General features: G+C 37.0%; 1 protein-coding gene across 1 annotated transcript in view; it reads right to left on the minus strand.

Annotated features, from left to right (window-relative positions):
• The window catches only part of map2 (microtubule-associated protein 2), a 96,177-nt gene that overhangs the window by 54,238 nt on the left and 20,867 nt on the right, over positions 1–21,072 (minus strand). The window contains exon 2 of the mRNA XM_015034852.1: positions 8,974–9,026. The gene's annotated coding sequence lies outside the window, so the exon portion shown is untranslated. The remainder of the gene's footprint in view (positions 1–8,973; positions 9,027–21,072) is intronic.

Consider the following 21,072-nt stretch of genomic DNA (forward strand, 5'->3'; position numbering starts at 1 on the left):
TCTTTGAAATGGAAAAGACAAACGAGCATGACCTTTACCGAAGACAGAAGTACAAATAGTCACAGCAATAAAGTGATTTCCCACAAACTCCACAGAACAAAGATTCCTCACTAATTTGGAAACCCCCCATTTAATTTATTGTCTAAAACATGCAGGGCAGTGTACCTTGAGAACCAGGACTGGGAAACACGGTCACAACACAATGAGTATCCTAACCCTTGGACATCAAGAGAATCAAGAGACTGTATCTGACCTCAGAGCGTATGGGTGGATTTTGGGGTGGTGTAGGCACTGAAAAGCAGCAGAGAAGGCGGACAGCAGCAGTGATGCACAACACCATGGATAATGCAGAGAGCCGATGTGTCCTACTTTAACGCACCTGATTTAGATGATTGGAGTTCAGTAAGCTAAGATCTGTGTTTTTAAATGCAAAAGAACCTCTGGCAAACCAGGCTGGACAAGGAAGTTAATTTGTCACCATGCCAACAGTGAGGACAATCGTGCTCCAAAAATCACAGTTCAAGAACTTCAGGAGTTTTTGTATTTGATTTTGTTTCTCCAAAAGCTGAAAAAAAAAAAGAAAAAAGCTTTCTCCATGTTCTGAGTGGGTGTGCCAATAAATATGGACGGTACTGTGTATACTGTAACCAAGACAACAGAGATACAACCCTGGAATCATGAAATCCTTTGACGAACTCAGTTAGCAGACTAAGTTATTGTTCGGAGTATTCTGAGTTATTTCAGTAACAGCATAATTGTATGTGACTGTAATGTCTTACTCATAAAGTATTGCCTCTCAGCTACTTAAAATTGGACTCAAACTTCTGCTCTTTGATTTGCAAATATGTCCTTTAAAAAAGAAACAGCATACATCCAATAGACTGATATGGACATTTTCTCCACTCTCATAGTCACAGACAGTACATCAGTGGCATTATAAAATGTACTGCATGATAGATCTGTATTAACGTAGACTTTACATTCTGATGAGCATTGCTGAGGGAGTCAGCATTGCCAACAGCCTTTTCTTCCATACATTAGAAAATGACTCTTAATGTTCTCATATCACTCTGGATAAATGGGTGTTCTGAAGGATAAATGAAAGGAAGATACAGTTGGATGCAGTGGATGGTAACAGAGTTAATTTATAAATGTGCAAAAGAAGCTTTATACTCAAGTCTGAACTAAACTAACGCTTTTTGTTTTAATGGCCACTAATTTTACTGAGATATAGGAATATTTAAAGTGCTGTAAAGTTCAGTTTTGAACATAAATGCAAGTTTTGAAATGAATGTGGCTTTTTAACAGTAAGACTGTGATGAGGTAAAAGTGAAGGAGCATGTCAGAAAAAAAATATTTCTGCTTCATAAAAAAAAAAAAAAAAAAAAACATTGCAGAATTTTTGAAGACTAAAAACCAAGAGGACAAAATAGAAAACTGGGCATTATGAAAGAAAGTAAGACTGCAGACCAAATTTGATGCAATGTTTCTTCCAACTTGAGTTAAACTTTTTATCTATAAAAAATTCCACTGAGTAGTTTTTCTGCACAGTCATATTTCAAAGTAACTTTTTTGATCAGTAAACATTTCTGGCCTAGTAAGAGAGGTGGTCTGACCTGTGACCTCCCCAACATTTGTAAATTAATGTATGCAGTCGATGCTTTTCTCCAAGGCTGCATGACAATACAAAGACATACAAATTGCTAATTTGAGTGAATTCTATTGATATTATTCCTTAGCTAATGAAGTCTGACAGTTTCAGTATGACAAGTGAAATATGACAGGTTTTTCACAGTTAGCAAGGACTTCCTTCGCTATTTTTTCCATATATGAGCACTCTTCACACATAATAGGAGTCTTGAATTGACTGAAAGGAAACCAGTGCCAGCCTACAACTCAGAGATGCAAATAATCACAGGAGAAGACAGATTTTTTTTTCAGCTCTAGATCAGCTGAGGGTCACTTGTGAGTCACACATTAGACAGAGGCCTTGGACAGGCCTTTATTTCCTGTGGCTTGCTGCCCACACAGCATGCACTACCCCAGGAGACAACATACCGTAGACAACTTATGACACTTCATCTATCACCTCATAACTGCATTTTTAGTTACTTTTATAACATTTCCAAGATGGCAGTGGCCTCACTGTGAACATAAAAACCAATCAGAAACAATCTGTCAACAAATACTAGCCAGAAACGGCTTTAAATCACATGTTATAGCGATTTAAAGCAGCGCCTGTGAACTCTCATCCTCAGTCAGTCAATCCTCTATTCATTTCCACCCTCAGCATGCATGCTGAGGGTGGCGATCATCAAGCTACTGGATCGTAGCCACAGCTGCCCTTGGGGACACTGATGGAGGCGAGGCTGCTATGCCATCAGGCCCACTGACCACCACCAGCAGCACAGATGAAGTGTCTTGCCCAAAGACACGACAGAGGTGGACAGAGTGGAAATCGAACACGAAACCCACCGCATGACCACCGTCACCACTATCGATTATATCTGGATGTGTGGAAAATATTGTTTTTTTTCTGCAATCTCATGTCTTTTGTAAATGTTTCCTGAACTCCTTAGTTTTAAATAGTAAGACTCCACCAAAGATGTTTTTTATAACCGACATATAAAACGCTCTTTCTTAGAAAAACTTCCACACTAAGCATATTTTACTCATCCAGAAAGCAGGTATTTTTATTTGGTCCTAACATTGGGGCTTTAACTTTCAAACTAACCATTCTTGATTGATAACTCCAAAATTATTTCTAGTTAGAAATGAGTGGGCAATTATCACAATATACGTCATTATTGGAGAAAGGTACTGCTGTAATAAAAATAACAGTTCATTTAACATTAAAGCTCTACTTTCCAAACCCAAAATCTGGCTGGACTGGTTAACTATTTAATAAATGGTTTCAGCTATTTAATAGTAGTCAGCTATTTAATAAATGGTTTAATTCTTAAAGCAATATTTGTGTTTGTGGGGTCCTGAATGTTATAGTAATTTTTTTTTATCATCACTGTTATGGTTATCACAATAAATAAATCACAGAAATAAAATTTAAGCCCTTAATCGCCCATCGCACTGTTTTACAAATATGCAACAAGAGCGAGTCCTTATTGAAACAAAGATAAAATAATTTGTGCATTTTGTTACCAAAGAGATTAATTACATTTAATATCAATCTATAGCCACAATGCATTTTTACAACTCACTAGGCACAATAAAGGTTTTATATCTACCATTTAGGACTCTCTCCATACTTATGGCCAGAGTGGCAATGCTGTATTTCTCTTATGCAACACACAAACACACAGAGATGTGACCCCGAGTATACACACATCCTGATTAAGCACACGAACAGAGAAAGTGCTTTGTTGTGTCTCCTGAGACTGCACATCTTGCAGTCACCCACATTTAATGTAGTCTGTAAAAGGTGGCACATGTGTGCGTGTCGATGTCTTTGATCAAACTCTGCTTGCTGTGAAAATGCAGCCACCTCATGTTTTGTGAATGAACCTACATACAGAGAGATAGTTTGTGCTGATCTCTTGATGACTGTGAGAAAATAAAGTTTTAGATTATTCAGTACTATGAAAGTAGCTTATATAGAACATTTTATGTGAGAATCGTGTATTAAGTATTAATGAATATGTGCTCTTGGGCTGTGGCCTTCACCTCCACCTATATGATGCTGCAGTTTAAAGTTATCCATCTTTAGACTGCAGTCGCATTCAGAGAGATATAACCATTTTGAACATTCTGCAGGGGTATCAAATTTTCACAATTTCCTCTTAGCCACTTCAAATCTGTAAGTTTTGAATACTATTGGACGGATTACTATGAAGTTTAACACAAATTTTAAGTAACCTGGTTTGGATCACCCCTTGACTTTTCCTACTGGGGCTGACATTTACGTTTTTAGTCACACATTGCTCCAGTCACCGGAAGAATTGCTGTGATGTTTGTTTGGTCGATTGATTTTACCCTCAGGGTGACCTGCTTCGACATTTCACCCAGTGCCAAACCAAGGTCAACATTAGAACTGTTCAAAACTTTGTGTATGACGACAAGCAGAAAGCATACATCAGGTTCATTGCTAACTATCTGGACATGTTAGTCATAGGAAAGTTTCCAGTGTCACCGATAGCATGTCATCATACTGTTTGCCATTGTTTACCTGTTATATACAATACAAACATTCATTGGAGAGCCTTGTTCAGTATGTGGTGACCCCCACTTTTTACACCATTCTACTCTGGACTGGCGGATTAGATTTACTAATTCTATTATTTTAAAGATGTATGAAGTGTGTGCTTCCTCTTGGCCTCAAATGCATCATCCATTTTCTCAATAAACCCCATAAGCCAATCAAATTGATATAAAACCATTAGTTAGCTTCATGTTACAATTCAAATTGTGCACATATTGCACTACAGTTTGAACATGCTTGATCATTGGTGGGACACTTGAATGGCATTGTTAAATTAAGGTTGTAATAACGTGAATGCGGAAAATGCCAAAAAGAAGTTAAAATGAAGTAAGATGTGAAAGCTACCAAAAGATTCTTAAAATATATTTTATCGTATTTGACAAAAGTAAAAACCTTCAAATTAATTGTGGATATGAAATAAGTTTACTAATAGTGTTCTTTCAAAAGGCAAACTGAGTGAATTTGTCCTTTTCAAGGTAGTTAAATAAAGTTTAGTTTAGTTAAATAAAACTGATTAATATTAATTGCTCTTACTATGTGGGCAAAGTGGATTATGTTAACATGTTTATTTATCTGTATATGTCACAAACGAAAACCAACATCCTTTATCAGAACAGACGTATTTATATTTGAAATGCTCAAAAAGCAGCTTTTCAGTATGACCTACTAGGTCAAAGACAAAAGCTCATCTCAAACAACAATGCCTTTATAAAAATAAAAATAAAAAAATCATAGGAAACACTCTCATAAATCTTGTGCAAACCTTCCCTGAAGAGCTGCAGGTATTATAGTTGAGAAAGGTTGACTGATTATGGGATGTTGCTCAAATTAATGTGCGTAAAGATAAACAAGCAGCTACATTTGGCAATATAGTATATTTTGCAAGTATGTTTACATTTATGACAAAGAAAAGGGGGGAAAAAGGTAAGGTGCCAAGCATGCAGATGAGAGATTGGAGAAAACCAGGAAGGAAACACAGACAATAAAAGAGTCTAGCCTGAGGAGTGGGGGGAGTCTGGGCCATTACATCACTGCTGCAGTGGCTGACAAACATCCCTTTTTCCCTCCCCGTCCCTTTCTCTCTCTCTCTCTGTCTCTCTCTCCCTCTCTCTCTCTCTGTGTGTCCTCAGACACCACCAGTGAATAACATTTACAGTGCTGTGAAAATGGGTAGGACCCTGTAAATATTTCCTCTATTTTTTTATTTTTTTTTATTTTTTTGCTGTTTGAAACACTTTAATGTTTTAGATTAAACACATTTTAGTACTGAATATCTTGGGTTTAACCAAGATAATCTGCAGTCACCTTTTGGTTGATTTTGGTCTCTCCTGGGAAGGTTCATCACTGCTGTTTGTTTTCTCCAAATATGGATTATTTGAATCATTTTTGATTCACTGTAGTCCACAAGTATTAGAAATTTCTTACCTTACCTTTTCCAAACTAATAGATGTCAGTGACTTTGCTTTTCTACTGTGTGTTTTATTTTTTTTATTTATTTTTTTTTATGATGGTTGCTTTTTAAAGATCTGTCAAAAATCATAGAACTTCTATTTAAAAAGATGTATTACATCTCTAAGTCAGGTAATTATCAGGCCTGGGTCTGGCTTGTGAAATTGAAATAGTCTTTAATCACAGCTAATTCGTGATTATAAAATGGGAAGAATTTATGTTTCACTTGGTTTTCAAAGCTTTTCTGCCTGCCTGAATGAAACCAACAACTATGTTTCGTGACTTGAAACATTTAAGCATGGCATAAAAACAAAAACAGAAGAAATCTGTAAGAAGCAAACATCTTCCAAACATCATCAATTTACTGTGACTAGAAAAGTGATAGATTTTCTGTGATATCTAACCTTTATTAAGTAGGAAAACATTGGGGAAAGAAAATACTTAATTTTATCTTTTTATATTTGAATTACGTCTAAAACATATTGTAAACGGTTAAAAAAAAAAGTAGCTGTAGAATAATCTTCAAGACCCTCTTCAATAATCAAACGGAAAGGTGATTGTCGTTTTAAAAGTAATAGTTTAAAAGTAAAAGATTATCCAGAACTATCATCGTCATGGTAACACCCAAAATATATAAGCTGTTGTAAAAACAAACCACATTCTTCTTTATTCAGCCTCACATTACTCAGAGATGACAGAAAGATAAATTGTTTGCATATTTCACCCATGATCTCATCCAACAGCTTCTGTTTCGTTTATCTCCTCCTCCTCCTCCCCCTTCCGGTGTTTTTGTTTTATTTGTCTGTCCGTCTCTCTCCATCATTGCACTTTCAGATGTGGCAGATCCCTGACATCTACCTGACCCACCTGATCTTTATCTGACTTAACACCGAGCAATAAATCTCCCCAGGCTTTTTCTGACAATCTGCCAGATTGTTGAATTTAACAATAAGATGCCATCAGCCTCCCTGCCTGCCTTCCTCGCTGCCCCGCCATTTTTTTATCTTTATAATAATTAAGATATATCGTATCAAGAGTGCAGCAGACCAAGTTCGGGACCATTTGGCTTTCAGGTTCAGCAACTAGCTTATTTGATGGAGGGTGAGGAGAAAAGGAGGGATTAAACAGAGAGGAAAAGGTCAAACAGACCTGCTGGGAAATGCCACAAACGTTTTTCCTCCATGAAGACAGCAGGGAAAAGAGACATGGGAAAGTTTTCACTTTGAATTCTCTCATTGTGTTTGAATTGTGGAAGAAAAATGGCTGCTACACTGGAGGCATCTGAAGGACCAATATTAGTTTTAGAATCAGAGATTTTTGAGGAATAAAACACATATGGTCATATTTAGACTGAAAAAAAAACTAAGCATAAGGAAAGACACAATCAACGATAAGAAAGCTGCTTCGAGTTAAAACTATGAATTTTATAGCATTCTTGTTGTAGGTTTACCATAAATCTCAATCGGCTTCCCATCAAACTACAATCAGCAGGTAAGGTTAAAAAGATGTCTGGAAGTGAGATTTGGACACTTGACCGTTTCAGGTCAAAATTAACTTCAAGCAAACTCGGGTCCATCTGAAGGTGAGCGCCGCTCCACTTGCAAGTGATACCCTAGCTAATTGTAGGGAATGCAAACAGAGACGGGAAGTTATTCTGCTCAACTCGTCTCATGTCCAGAGCAACATGATGGACAGCTCCCTGTTTCGCCTGCTGCTCATATTGAGTAGGACCCAGTATGCAAAAACAACAATTAAGTTTGAAGATAAAACAAGAAATTGCAAAAGTGCATACAAGTGGTATTGTTGCCTTTTTTTTTTTTTCTTGAATTATTTGTTGTCCTGCATGTTTTCCCTCCCAGTCTGTGCTGCTGAATGTGTGGCAACTGCATGTCCAGGTAAGTTGATTCACATTTAAAAGTGCAGCATTACAGTAAACCAAACCATATGAAGGTGAATTGTGTTTATTAGACCTGCTCAACATCCACCAATTCATGTAGTTGTTGAGTTTCCATTCAGTATATTATGTTTTGTGGTTTGCTGTTAATATGAAAAGTACTTCACCATAATGGTGACAGTTTCAAGTAGAACAACATAACTTTGTTATGTTTTCTCCATGAAAAAAAAAAAAAAAAAAAAAAAAAACTTTAGGTCTGGCAGCCCTGCATGTTAGTTAACAATAAGCAGTTTAGTCTGTTATGGGTTTTGCACATTCATTACTGCTCTTTGTCTTCCTGCAACAGATGAATGAACATTAAATAAACTCTAATTGCATTTCATCAAAATTTTGCTAATTTTGTTCCTAACAAGTCCCATATGGACTGACACTTGCTCTCAGTTGCTCACTTCATCTTCCACAGCTGTCCTCGAGATTTGCCCCAGTTTGCCATTTTTGTCCCAAGAAGAAAAATAAAAAAAAAACTTTCATTTGAAGCTGAAAACAGAATATTTTTAAACCACAATAGTTAGACTCTGAGTAGCCCTGCAGTTTAGCTTCAAATAACAATTTACAGTGGTAAATTAGCCTTGTTTAGAACTTGCAATTTGTTGACGGCACTCAAGGGATCATGAGCAACATTGAGGTACACATAAAATAGCTTTGAGAACCATGGCTATAGATTTTTGTTTCCTTACAGCGATTCTCTTGGCACAACTTAACCCGGGTTGATGCCGACATCAAATAAAAACAACATCAAGATCTCAATCCTGCGTGAATGAAAGCCTGTGACATACCCATGGTAGTATTAGGAAATGTTTCTGTGTGATCCAAGTGCTTATGTCGGTGTTAAAATAATGACATTTAATTTCGATATCTGTAGCAATAAGAATATTTTGAGTATTTTGCAAGGTGTATTTACTAAATGCTGACTCGAAGGGGGTGATTATTTATGCAATCACTTTTTTGACATTGACATTTAAGGGATTTTTTTTTCTCCGTTTTTGGTAAAGAAAGCCTGTAAATGTCGATTGTGACTGCATAAACAGAGAATCCTCTAGTTCCCAACATAAAAACACACACTGCATATACAAATATCAAATTTGATTTGAATACCTGAAAACCTGCGCTTCCAGGTATTCAAACGGACACTGGCATGTCAAGGAGACTGAGACAGGGAAGGAAACGGGTGCGACTCGAGAGAGTTGTATGTTTTCTTCTGCTGCTGGTTCTGAACTGAGACAACAACTGAGTCGATATGAAGACGGGCACACACAGTGACGCAGCATCTTTGCAGCAGCGTCCAAGGGCATATGTAGTGAGAAGAAATAGAAGAAACAGTAGACCAAAAGAGAGAGGCAGAGGTTTTAAAGCTCACCTGGCTAGTTTAAGTGATGTCCGTGTCTCGGCGGAGAGGATAACATCCAAGACCTGAGAGAATGAACAGGGATAAAGGCGGGAAACAGCAGGGAGGGGGGGAGAAAAAACAGGAGAGAGGGAGATTAGACTTGGGCTGGAAGTACTTTGGAAGTGCAGTGACAATTCAGTAAACACACACACACACACACACACCAGGCAATTTGATGAAAAAGAAGTAGTTGTAGATGCAGAGGTGAGAGAAAAAGGGCGAGCAGAGGTTCATGTGGGAGGGCAAGACCAACGCTGGTTTGAATTCAACCAAGGAGTGAAAAGGAGTCGTGTTCTGGCTGGGAACAGGACTCAAAAGAAGAAAGGGATGATGTGACAGTAGGAAAGAGAAGCATATCAGTGAGAGTGGGTGTATGCGTCTGTTAAAGCCACATGTGCAGCATTCAATCGACTGCAGCCACAATCACAAAAAAGGCCTCCTCACTTTCCCGCTACCCTCCTTTCTCACACACAGTGAAGTTGCTTATGAAAGTATGAGAACGACATGCTTCATTTATAAAAACACACAGCTGAAGATGAGAGCAGATACAATATAAGTGGCTTTAGTTTAACTCCCATTGGTCAGATTTAATGGAAAACGAAGGCTGTGGTTCACTGTAGAGGCAAGAGGGATATCACAAATCTAAAAAGTCTGAATATCAGAAACCACCACAAAGCTACCATTTCACTCATTTTTTCCAGTTAGGCTAAGCATTTCTACTCAAATAGCATGTTTCACTAGATTGATACTGTTTTTCTTAAGTTTAAGTGTCAGATATATGGAGAATTCCTAATATTATTGCTGTGATGAACTGGAAATCTGTCCTCATTGAACTACATCTTTGCAGCCTCCTCGACTTGTTTCACCAGTGTCTGATATTTTCATTTTATATTTTGTTTTCCTTCTTCTCCTCTGTCCAAACTGAAGACTGTAAATAAGCAAATATAAAATAAATCTTGCAATAACAGATGGCATGTGTTAAATCAAGAGAACCAAATATTAGTTTAAGGGTGTCCTGCACAGAATTTTGCAATACAAATATGTGACAAGAAGTCCGAGGGACAGACATTCATTTGAAAAAGGCAGTTTAGAAGGTTATAATAAAAAATTAGCCAGGGGCATAGTTTATGCAACTAGACATACTAAAACTAAATTAAGCTGAAAGCAATGGTCAAGGTAAACTAAGATTCAAATGCAAGTAGCAATAAGGCAGAATAACAGCTCAAACCAAAAAGGTAAAATAATAAGGAAATAAATTCCAATGTAGAACAAACAAGAAGAAACTAGACAGATAGGAATTAAATGGTATGGCAGGACATTTGTAACAATATCGGCAAGAACCATCATGAAACAATAAGAATTGATGAAATAAACAAGGAAATGAAACCGCAAAGGAAACCAAAACCCAAATACCCGAGGATCATATTAGGGTCTCATTTTCTATGTTTTTTTTTTGGTTTTTTTTTCACTTTTATTAAAAATAATTTATGCAAGGTATAGCAAAATGTCTCCAAAATTTGTTTTGGTGTTCTTTTCCAAGATGTACACTAAATGTATGTATGGAAGGCGCTTTAGTGGCATCTCTTCCAGTTAAGGAATTAAGATATTGATACCAGGCCAATGGGGATATGTCAATACTCTGGATTAATCATGTAGTACAATGGCTAACAGAAAGCTGTGCTGAACTGGTGGCAGACCCTCTTCCTGCACCTGCATTAACCTCAACGGTCACCTCTCTCTCAAGAAATCGATAGGTTGCCCTCCACCGTTTTCTGCCTGTTGTTCTGTTAAAAACAAGAGCTATTCTTTATCAGATCAAATGCAACTTGACTGGAATTGGATTCCAAACTAACATAGTGGCTGAACCCATCTATGGGCTCAGATTTGTTTATTTATTTTTTTACATTAAAAGCATATTTTTATGCAAACAACACAACCAGCACTGGGGTATACACAGATGACAAAAAATATGAACTTGCCCTTAGTTCAAAAACAGTGTGTTCTTTTTTAAATCACTGTAGGATGATCCGTCTTTCTGAGTTATCTTGAATACAACCTTTATCGTTGGCAATCAATCACTTCAAATATTAAATGTGAATCATAATATTTGCTTGAGACCAAGAAATCAGTCATATTAAACAGAGGATGCATCACTTGGGACATGGTAATTGTCATGCCAACAGGAAAAACAAACAGGCCCGACCCTCGTAGGCATCCTTCATGTTACTTGATAAGTGGCAGTCCTAACCGGCATCGACACACTGATGACATCACTTTTACATGGATTTGTAATGCTGCTTTGACTCCCTCTACCTTGTTAACCTTGCTTTGGTAGCTCTTTGCGGAAACGTGCTTCATTGCGTTCAATAATGTTTTATTCATTTTCACTTCTTGCAGTCAAGTTCAAAAATTTGAGTTTGATAAGATGGAATATGTGAAATATAAATGAAGTAATCCTAGCAGACAATTTAATACTAAGCATTAGCTCTTAAACAGAGGCTGTGGTGGTTTTCTGTGGGCTACTATAGCAGCAGGGTGTGTGATACATGTCTCGTTTGCTTTCTTCACGAAAGGGAGCCCCAAATTTACTGTGTCTTTAACAAGAGGTTGTGAGGCAACTCTGGTGCTCCAGCTGTGAAATAACTATAATTTCCCAACACGCTAAAAGCCAGACAGTAGCACAGAGCCTACAAGGGAATAGGGGGATGTTCTGAGGATGAAATGAGAGACTTGCCCAGTCCCTGCTAAACATTATGTTCGATTTTGCTTGATTGGAGCATGTTTTCCCAATTTCAACCAGTAAAAATTGCAGTAACATTTTATTTCAGAATAAAACATTTTGCTAATAAAAACTGTGAACATTTGCAGCCTCTGGCTCAACAGTTTCCTCGATGATTTTACAAGGCCACTTCCACAAAATAGGGAGAAACGTCATATTTTAATTCACTAAGAGGTGCAGTCCAAAAAAAAACAAAAAACTTCTTTCCAGAGATGCTTTCACAGCAGAATCCTCACCAGGCTTTTGGACACTTATCAGCACAGTCTGTGACATCCATGTTGCTATGCAACACTGAAGCTAAATAGATGTTGGCATGATTCAAAAGAAACATCTTATAATGTACTAACACCAACGTCATGAAAGAGATGACAAAGGGAACACATTGACAGCAATCCCTTGAGACTTCATTAAAAATATTAAAGGTCATTCGGCCTCATTCGGGCGTTGTGGCAGGCCTTCTGCCACCAGGAATCGGCAGAAAGGAAAATTAAAAAGAACGTTTGATGAAATACTCAGCATTTAGGAGTTGAAAGGATCTATAGAACATAAAACTATAAATCAGGCTATACTTGGTAAAAAAAAATATATATATATAAATCTTTAGTAGTTCTGGTTAAAACACTGAATAGACATCTGAATTTAGCAGATATTGATATACTGATGTATAAAAAAAACATCAGAACTTTGTCTTATATACACAGGAAAAATGGTGTCTAGGTCATCCAATCCACTGAGTCCTCTAATCTGGTCTTTTTTCTTCAGCTGAGTCCATAAGGTTTCTGAAGAAGTTAGGTCTGGAAACCTGTGGTGAAGGATCAAAGTTGATTTTGGGTCAGGGGAACCATTTCTGTCTTGAATTGTTTTTTGGTTTGGATTAGCATCCTGCTGACAGATCCGGTGTGGACCCATTTTCAGTTTACTTGCACATTCACAGAGATTTTCTTTAAAATGTGTTTGGATTTAAAACTGTTCAGGATGCTACCATTTTATTATGAGCCCATCTGAAATGTTTACTACACAGGTCAATCACAAAAAGCAGGCAGCACTGCGAGGATTATGTGCTTTGATTTCTCCATAGCATCTAAAACAATTCAGCCTTGTTTGTTTTGTCAAATACTCCAGAAGACACAAATGGAGGCCTCAACAGTCACCTGGATTAATGATCACATGACAAACACATCAGTTTGTGAGACTGAATGGTCATGTGTCTAACCAGGTGGTCAGCAGCACAGGAGCGCCGTACACTTCAGATGTCCAGTACGAAACAGACTCGCGTCATCCACAGAAATAATTTGATGCCAATGAAGTCATCTGGATATAACATAGATGGTCAAGAAGAAAAGTACAGAGTGGTGACGGACCGCTTTGTGGCATTGTGTGGAAACTTCTTAAAGCGGCAAGAGAGTGTATTTCTTCTTTAGGTCTGTTGTGGAGCATGAACTGTCTTCTGCCATCATCTGTTAAGGTTTCAACATCAAAGTCAGGGACTTAAAAAGGCTCAACAACCTGATTAAGAAGACTGGTTCTGTTTTGGGGACTACTGAGGAACCGCTGGAGATGATGGTACAAAGAAGGATTCTTTAAAAGAAATTATGATCAGCCCTGAGCATCCTCCTCATGACAACAAAGTGTCTTCAATTAGAGGCTTCTTCAGATTCGCTGAAATACAGACTGCTACTAGATCCTTCCTGCCCACATCAAACAGCATCTACCACGGCTCTTTAAAGAAACTTAGACGAGTTGCAACAACATTTGACTTCCCTGTGTTAGGTGTTTTTAAATTGAATTGTATTCTCATCCAACCAACGCAGACAGCTCCCAAAAAAAGTCTCAGTAGATTTTTTAGCAAAGTTCAGGTTTACATTTGTGATTGTGGGAAAGGAAAGGCTTTTTTGTAGCATCACTCCCCAACAACCCGAATTCCTTTTTTTTTCTTCTTTTTTTTTACCTGCCTTACCATGCTATCTCAATATCCATTTCAGTAACATTTATTTATTTACTGAAATTCTGTAATAGTGAGAAGCAAGTTGGAGAAGAAAATAGGGGGACTCTGAAGATGTTTGGCTGAATTTTAGGGCACCTGTTCATGAAAACGGGGCAAGCATGGATGACCTTGAGTATTATTGTAAGACTATGATCTAACAGAGGTGAAAGGGGGCTGGGCGATCGAGGGAGACGACGATGGACGATGTTGTGATTTAACGTGTAGGAGATTTAATAGAGTGCTCTTACATTGTCTGAGAGGGCCAGACAACATTTAACATGTGGTCTGGCATATAACATGACTTTTTTTTTTTTAATTCAGGCCCAATATATAAATGTGGCACAATATATAAATGTACATATTATCCTCACTTTCAACTCACAGCAGCTCAACATACTGACTGTGTGTGTTTTTAATTTACATGAGTAGAGTTTCAATTAGGCTCAACTGTATTTGTTCTTAAGCAACCTTTCCTATTTTCATATTAGATTTTCAATTTGTCCTTCAGCCAACAGAAGGTGCAAAGAATTGGGTTGGAAAGAAAAATGGTTTAGCAGAAAGAGAGAGAAAGAAAACTATAAAAGATGGAAAGAAAAATAAGCTAAAGGCCATTAGTTCTGAGCTCCCTAGTGGCCAAACCTGGTATTGGTCTATAAATTGCTCAACACTTCTAAGATGGATATCAGCTTTTGTTTATGTGCTTGTACAAAGCCATAGTTTATATAAGCATAGTCAATTCTATTTTTCCAAATTTCCAGTATTTAATGTATGAATCCTGTATATGAATAAAATAAGCCCTTAATGTCCCCTCAGAGATAAAAAAAAGAAAAGAAAATCCCCTTTGAAAACAAGTTGTTTTCACACCCAATAAGAGAGGACTTTCTCTACCAGTTTGTTTCCTGTTAACTGCAATTGGCTGTGTATAAGAGGAAGACAGTAAAAGTAACAAAGACTTCACACAATAAAGGACACATTATCCATCTAAAAATAGATTTTTTTTCCTTCTCTGACTCTTATCCTCCTGCCCTCACCTTATTCAGCTTCTTTACGCTTCTTTTCTTCTCAACATCATTTCTCCACAGCCTGACACCATATTTAGTGTCAAATGAAATGCCTGCCCTGTCTTTCTAAGGCACTGCCTGGTTTTAGATGGCAGTGCTCTTTGCAACTAAGCCAGCGTTTTCACAGCTTCCTTATGAGTTTGCGTGGGCCGCTCTAAAAACAGAACTGGTCAATTACTGCATGTTATAAGGAAACTGATGAACACGTTGCATAAAAACTCACAATGCCCCTCGGTGCTCACGCAGAAACGCAAACACTCAAGCAAACAACTTGCATGGTGATAGCGTTCACTGTTTGAGATTCGGCGAATTCAGCTTTCGTTGCCACTGAAGAGATGCTGTGTGTGATAAGAGGGGTTTGTGCTTTGGTACAACAAATGCTCCAAAGTTTTCAAGTCTGGAAGTGTGAAACCTACCAACTGTATGTGATAATTCACTACCACTACTACAGCGTACTCACATTTTCCTTTTTGTTTTAGACATCGAGACTTAACTTGCTTAAATCCTATCATAACATGGCACCATAGACCTCACAAGAGGCTCAAGATGTAAAAATAACTAGACCACTTCATGATCACATTCATTGAAGTCTGACATTATAGGTCTAGCAATATGCATATGAAATGGAAATTAAATATTTGTAAAACTACAAGAAATAAAAGATTAGATGATAAATATGTTATGCATTGCATATGTTGGTATGCACTTTGAACTACACCAACAGTAAAGTAAGACAAGAAGAGATGTGAGAAGATATACACAAGCACAATGAAAAGGGTCTTCAAACATAAATGCTAATAAATGTTTTCCACCCTGTGGAAAACATTTTCCTACCAGAACTGTAGTGTTCTTGTCAATACAACTTGGAAAATATCAACTCCTAAAGTACTAAAGCACTTGAATTCGGGCCAGTGTTGAGAATATTTTGCAGAAATTAGCACAAAGGTTACAGTGCTGATCACATTTTTTGGTGGTCCTCGTGTATGAAACACCTTAAGATACATCAATTTTGTATTGCTCTAGCATAATCTAACAGTATTTTTATTTTATTTTTTAATCCAACCTTTATTTTTTATTGTACTTATTCAACGGGGTAAAAAATCCTGTTAAACATAAAATAAACTCAATAAAATGAAAAACAGCTGCCACACTAATTGTCATCTTAAACAAAGTTTTTAATCGTTCCTTTGGTGCATAAATTTAGCATTGAGAAAGAGGCCCATTTTCTTAGCCACATGCCACTGAGCTCAATTAGGATTTATATACTGCTCAAAAAAATAAAGGGAACATTTCACTTTAATTTTGTGTGTGGCTCCAAATCCAGGCCTCCATTGGTTAATAAATTTGATTTCCATTGATGATTTTTGTGTGATTTTGTTGTCAGCACATTCAACTTTGTACAGAACAAAGTATTCAATGAGAATATTTCATTCATTCAGATCTAGGATGTGTTATTTGAGTGTTCCCTTTATTTTTTTGAGCAGTGTATTTATCAGTGAGCCCATTTGTAAGGGGGTGCTTATCTAAACATCACTATTAGATAACTGCAACAAGAAGTGGCATCTTGGGTCACAAAGTCTCCATAACCATTTGACCCCATCTACACTCAAACCAGTTGATCAAGGGGAATGCCAGAAAAAACAGTTGTCACAAAAGTAAACCTCAGGAGCTTACTTTAGTGCTTTAGGAGACATACATTGAGTATATGAGCTTTTTTAAAACAAACAAAGTGGGCTAGCAACTTATTTCCACTTTTAAGGTGATTCACTGCACCTTTTTCTGTTCCAAATGCTATCGAAACATGGTTAAAATGCATGGCATTATAAACTAAAAAATGAAATATTTAGTGATTAAATCAAATCTGCTGTGAGAGATGGGTCATTAGTGGATCTTTCAATGCTCTAAACATAGCACAAAAATAGTTTACCAAATACAAAATGAGCCTCTTTCATTGCCATCTACATCCTTTTGAAAAATTCTTGAAAAGCTGTATGGTGAGCTGAACAGAACAGAGCGAAAGAGAGGACCAGGGCTTTGGATCATCTGAAGAAATTGTGTAACATCTACTTCTTAACAGGAAAAGTTGTCAGGTCATGTTTGTCCACCAAACATCTTTTAGAAAATTTTCAGTCCAAGAATATTCTACTGCAATAGAAGATACATTTATTTTAGGATGTCTTTTTACACATTTTTACCACAGGTGCCAATAAATGTAGCTGATACTGTAGATTTCTCTTCAAGGCCAAATGGCCTCAGATAGGGTGTGATATCTGATTGTGTTTAAGGACCAGTATCACACGGCCAACTTTCAGGGGAGCAGTGAAATAGTGAGCCATACCAGGCAGCTCTGCTTGTGCTAGGGCTGAATTATGAAAGAGCCCAAAGGAGGAAGAGCGTAGGGTAGGTTTTTCTACAGCCTGAACATTATTAAATTAAAAAATAATTCAGAACGATAAGAAATGCATTCATTTACGTTTTTGAAAGGTCATTTTGATAATTTAGTAGTGTAATTTTTTTTTTTTATTTGTAGCAAACATATCCAGGCTTAATCTTTTAGAGGAATATCTTTTAAGAGAGCTATATATTTTTTTTTAAATTAAGGAAAAACGTCTGAATTTAAAATATTTATTTTTTCTTATACCTGAAATTGCTCACATTAGATTCGAGAATCTAATTTAATGTTTGGACAAAGAATTGCAAAAGAGTCAGTGTGGTCTTGACTTTATGAATGACTCAGGGAAGTGGTCTTATTGTGGGGGAACTATCAAGTTCCCAATGTGTTAAAAAAATAGTCATCAAAACATGTTTTCTTTTTCTAAGAATTCATTTTCCATCACTAATAGGTTAATAATCAAAGTAGAACTGATGACTCAGTAAAAATTACAATTATTGTGGTCAAATGTGTTGGCTCTGGCCGAATCCCATCTCCTAGTGTTACCATAACATTACGCCTACCACTACATGCTGGCACTTCGTACAAGTCAAAAAAAAAAAAAAAATAGATTAAATATTCCACTGCAGGGTGAAATATATTCATGTTCATTAATGATCTTATGAAACAAATTCCTTTAAATACAGTTACTAGCCGCTGAATTAGGTAGACCTCGCTGATTGAGTTTAGCCGCCTTTTGCTCTCAGATCTACCTTAATTCTTTTGCCTTATATTTAACAACATAACCGAAATGTTGCTCAGACTTTGGTCCATATCTACATGATAGCATCATAAAGTTTCATCAAAAGTATTGATTATACTTTCATGATGCAAGTTTACCATTATGACATCGCAAATGACAGATCTGATGATTGTGGAGGCCATTTTTTAGTAAAGGAATCTATCCTGCTGGAATGGATAGATACACTGTGGTGATAAAAAGATCAACAAGGTCAACAATCCCGAGGAGAGCTTTGGTATTTAAACAACGATTGATTGTTATTAAGGCATCCAAAATGTGCCAAGAAAATGTTATCCACATCATTATATGTTCAAGAGTTCAAAAGTTTCTCCAAGCAGTTATTGTCCAATTTCTGCGACCATGTGCAAAGTGTAGAATCCATTTCTGGTTTTCAGCACCTGGTGTGGTAATCTGCTCATCAAGGGTTAACATATTGTGCATCCTTCAATGATCTTGCACCAGTTGGAAATTCTACTCTGACATCAAAAAGGCGTGTTCTTTCACATAAATCCACTCACTGGATAGTGACGGTTTTTTAGGCCACTGAAAACCTGAAAAATGTTTTATAAAATGTTATATAAATACCAGAAGATTAGGAGACTTTGGGATACCCAAAATGGCCCAATAGGCACCAACAATCATGTCATGTTTTAAATGCCATGTCACTTAAAAACCCCTTTCTTTTCTTCCTGATGTTTAGTTTGAACTTCAGCAGGTCACCTTCACCATTTCTAGATGTCTACAAGCATTCAGTTGATGCCACTTGATTCACTTTTTGAATAGGTAAATAAATCCAAGAACACTAAACCCAGACTGGCTGGGCTCCACTGTAATGCAATTGCTGATAATCATTTGTCAATTAGTATATCTATTGTGTTACTGAGTCTGACGGTTTGTCTATACATATATATATATATATATATATATATATATATATATATATATATATATATATATATATACACACACACACACTAAAGGGGCAGAGGTTTGACATAAAGAAAAGGGGATTAAATATGTTTTTGATTTTAAAGAAGCAAACCACAGTCCAACAACACTGGTGAGTGCGGCGAGAGAGAGTGATTGGGGAGGGGGGGGGTAATTTATTCTTCCACTGCCTTTAATCTTTAATTGGCTGAATCGAATGAAACCACACTGAGCTGCTGAATACCTTTATACAATGTGGAAACATTTCAGCATTGCTGCTAAATGGACCACTTCTCAATTCTCCACTTGCAATTTAATAACATTCATATCATCAAAATTGAAACTCACAGTCTCCTAACTCACTCCTACTGTTGTCCCAAACATTGAAGGCTAAGGCAACAATGCGTTCACCAATAAATCCCCTTGTTGTATCGTTTCAGTTTAGAGCTTCATTTGTTACGCCGATGCAGATTGTCCTCGGTTTATACAGGCGTAAAAAAGGTGTCGCTGTCTCTCATAGTTGAAAATAAAATCACACACCATGTCTAATATAAACACGACTGATACAATACAAGGCCGTACCTTTTGGGGGTTTCATGGGTCTGTGTGGAACAGTGTGTGTGTGTGTGTGTGTGTGTGTGCGTGTGTGTGCGTTCATGTGTTTGTGAGGTGCTGCTCAGGGGAGTGTGGAAGGTTGCTGTGGGTGGTAATGAGCAGTCGCTCCGTTTCCACAGCAACATTCTAACTCCGACAGTCTCCATGGCAACTGATAACAGCATTAGCTGATTCAGCCTAAGTAAAGGTTCATGTCAGAGGGAGGGCAATAGATTTTTTTTTTCTTTTTCTTTTTCAAGAACGGCTGTTAAAGGTAAACAGTGACAGAAGGGTGGGATGTGGGGTGTTGGGACTCCTAGGAGGCAAAACGTAGTAATCTCCACTTCTGAAGCAAGTGGACAAAATATTCAGACACAATGACATTTTCTGCTGACAGCTTCCATATTTTCATGTAGTCTGAGTTCAGTGAGAAAACAAAGGAACCACAAAGAAGCACGAGGTCTTTAGAGAGAAATGAGGAATTGATAGATGTAATGATTATCGAGCAGTTATGTTAAAATGCTTTGTTTAGCATGACTATAAATTAAAACATCACACATTTAATTTATATGCTTGATTAAATGCAAAAAGTAAACCATCTAATTTCCTGAGAAGCTATATTTCAGGATTTTATTAAATATAAGCCATAACCAAAAAATACTGAAATACATGCTGGAAATGTATCACTTTGTGTTTACTAAATCCTCATGATTTATTTATTTTTTAATCAATTACCTTTAAGATATTCTGTCTTGCTAAGATGCACTTGTAAAAATGGCAACAAAGTCTCCTTCAGGAGGTAAAATTTAAGAAATTAAGATGTCCAATGCAACCCAATGTCTAAAATCCAACAAATTCCCAAATAATGGGATAAAAAAAAAAAATAAACAATGTCTCTGAAGTTTAACAGTATCCATTCATAATTGCTGCACCTCGTCTGTACAGCTACCTAAACAATAGAAATACTTAACCTACTATATATTTAGCATAAAAGTTTGATTTTGGCTTTTAAGTCAAATATTATGGTCATATTTGCCACATTTAACATTGAAAAAATAAGAAGCAAAATCAGCTTTTTGGACATGGGTGGTTTTCCTCTCTTCTTTCCCAACAAAGAGAAAAAGGGAAGAAAGAGAACAGGGGCAAGTAAACAACCAGAACATTAAAGCTCTGAAAGCAGAAATGCAGTAAACAGCAGGGATGAACGAAATTGGAAATTCAAGCAAGTGTGATATTATCATTGAGCATGGTAATGATAATATCAGTCATTACCATGCTTTCCACAATCTTAAATGACCTCACAGCACTATCTCATGTATCTAGTGTGAGCAGCTACTGCAGTGAGACTCCCTTAAAGAAATTGAATGGATAACAGCCACGAAAAGCATTCATTCATAAAATTAAGAAAACACACTGAACAATAAATATTGCATTTCAAAAACGTTGCTATATTAGCACTGTACTCATCAGTATTAAGACCCAGCCAGCATGCCTAGGTGGGCCCCATGTGGGGACAAGGAGGGCAGACTATATGGGTCCCATATGGGTTTG

Source organism: Poecilia latipinna, unplaced genomic scaffold (genome assembly GCF_001443285.1).
Source record: "Poecilia latipinna isolate Pla-1442-1.1 unplaced genomic scaffold, P_latipinna-1.0 Scaffold19, whole genome shotgun sequence".
Classification (NCBI taxonomy): Eukaryota; Metazoa; Chordata; class Actinopteri; order Cyprinodontiformes; family Poeciliidae; genus Poecilia; species Poecilia latipinna.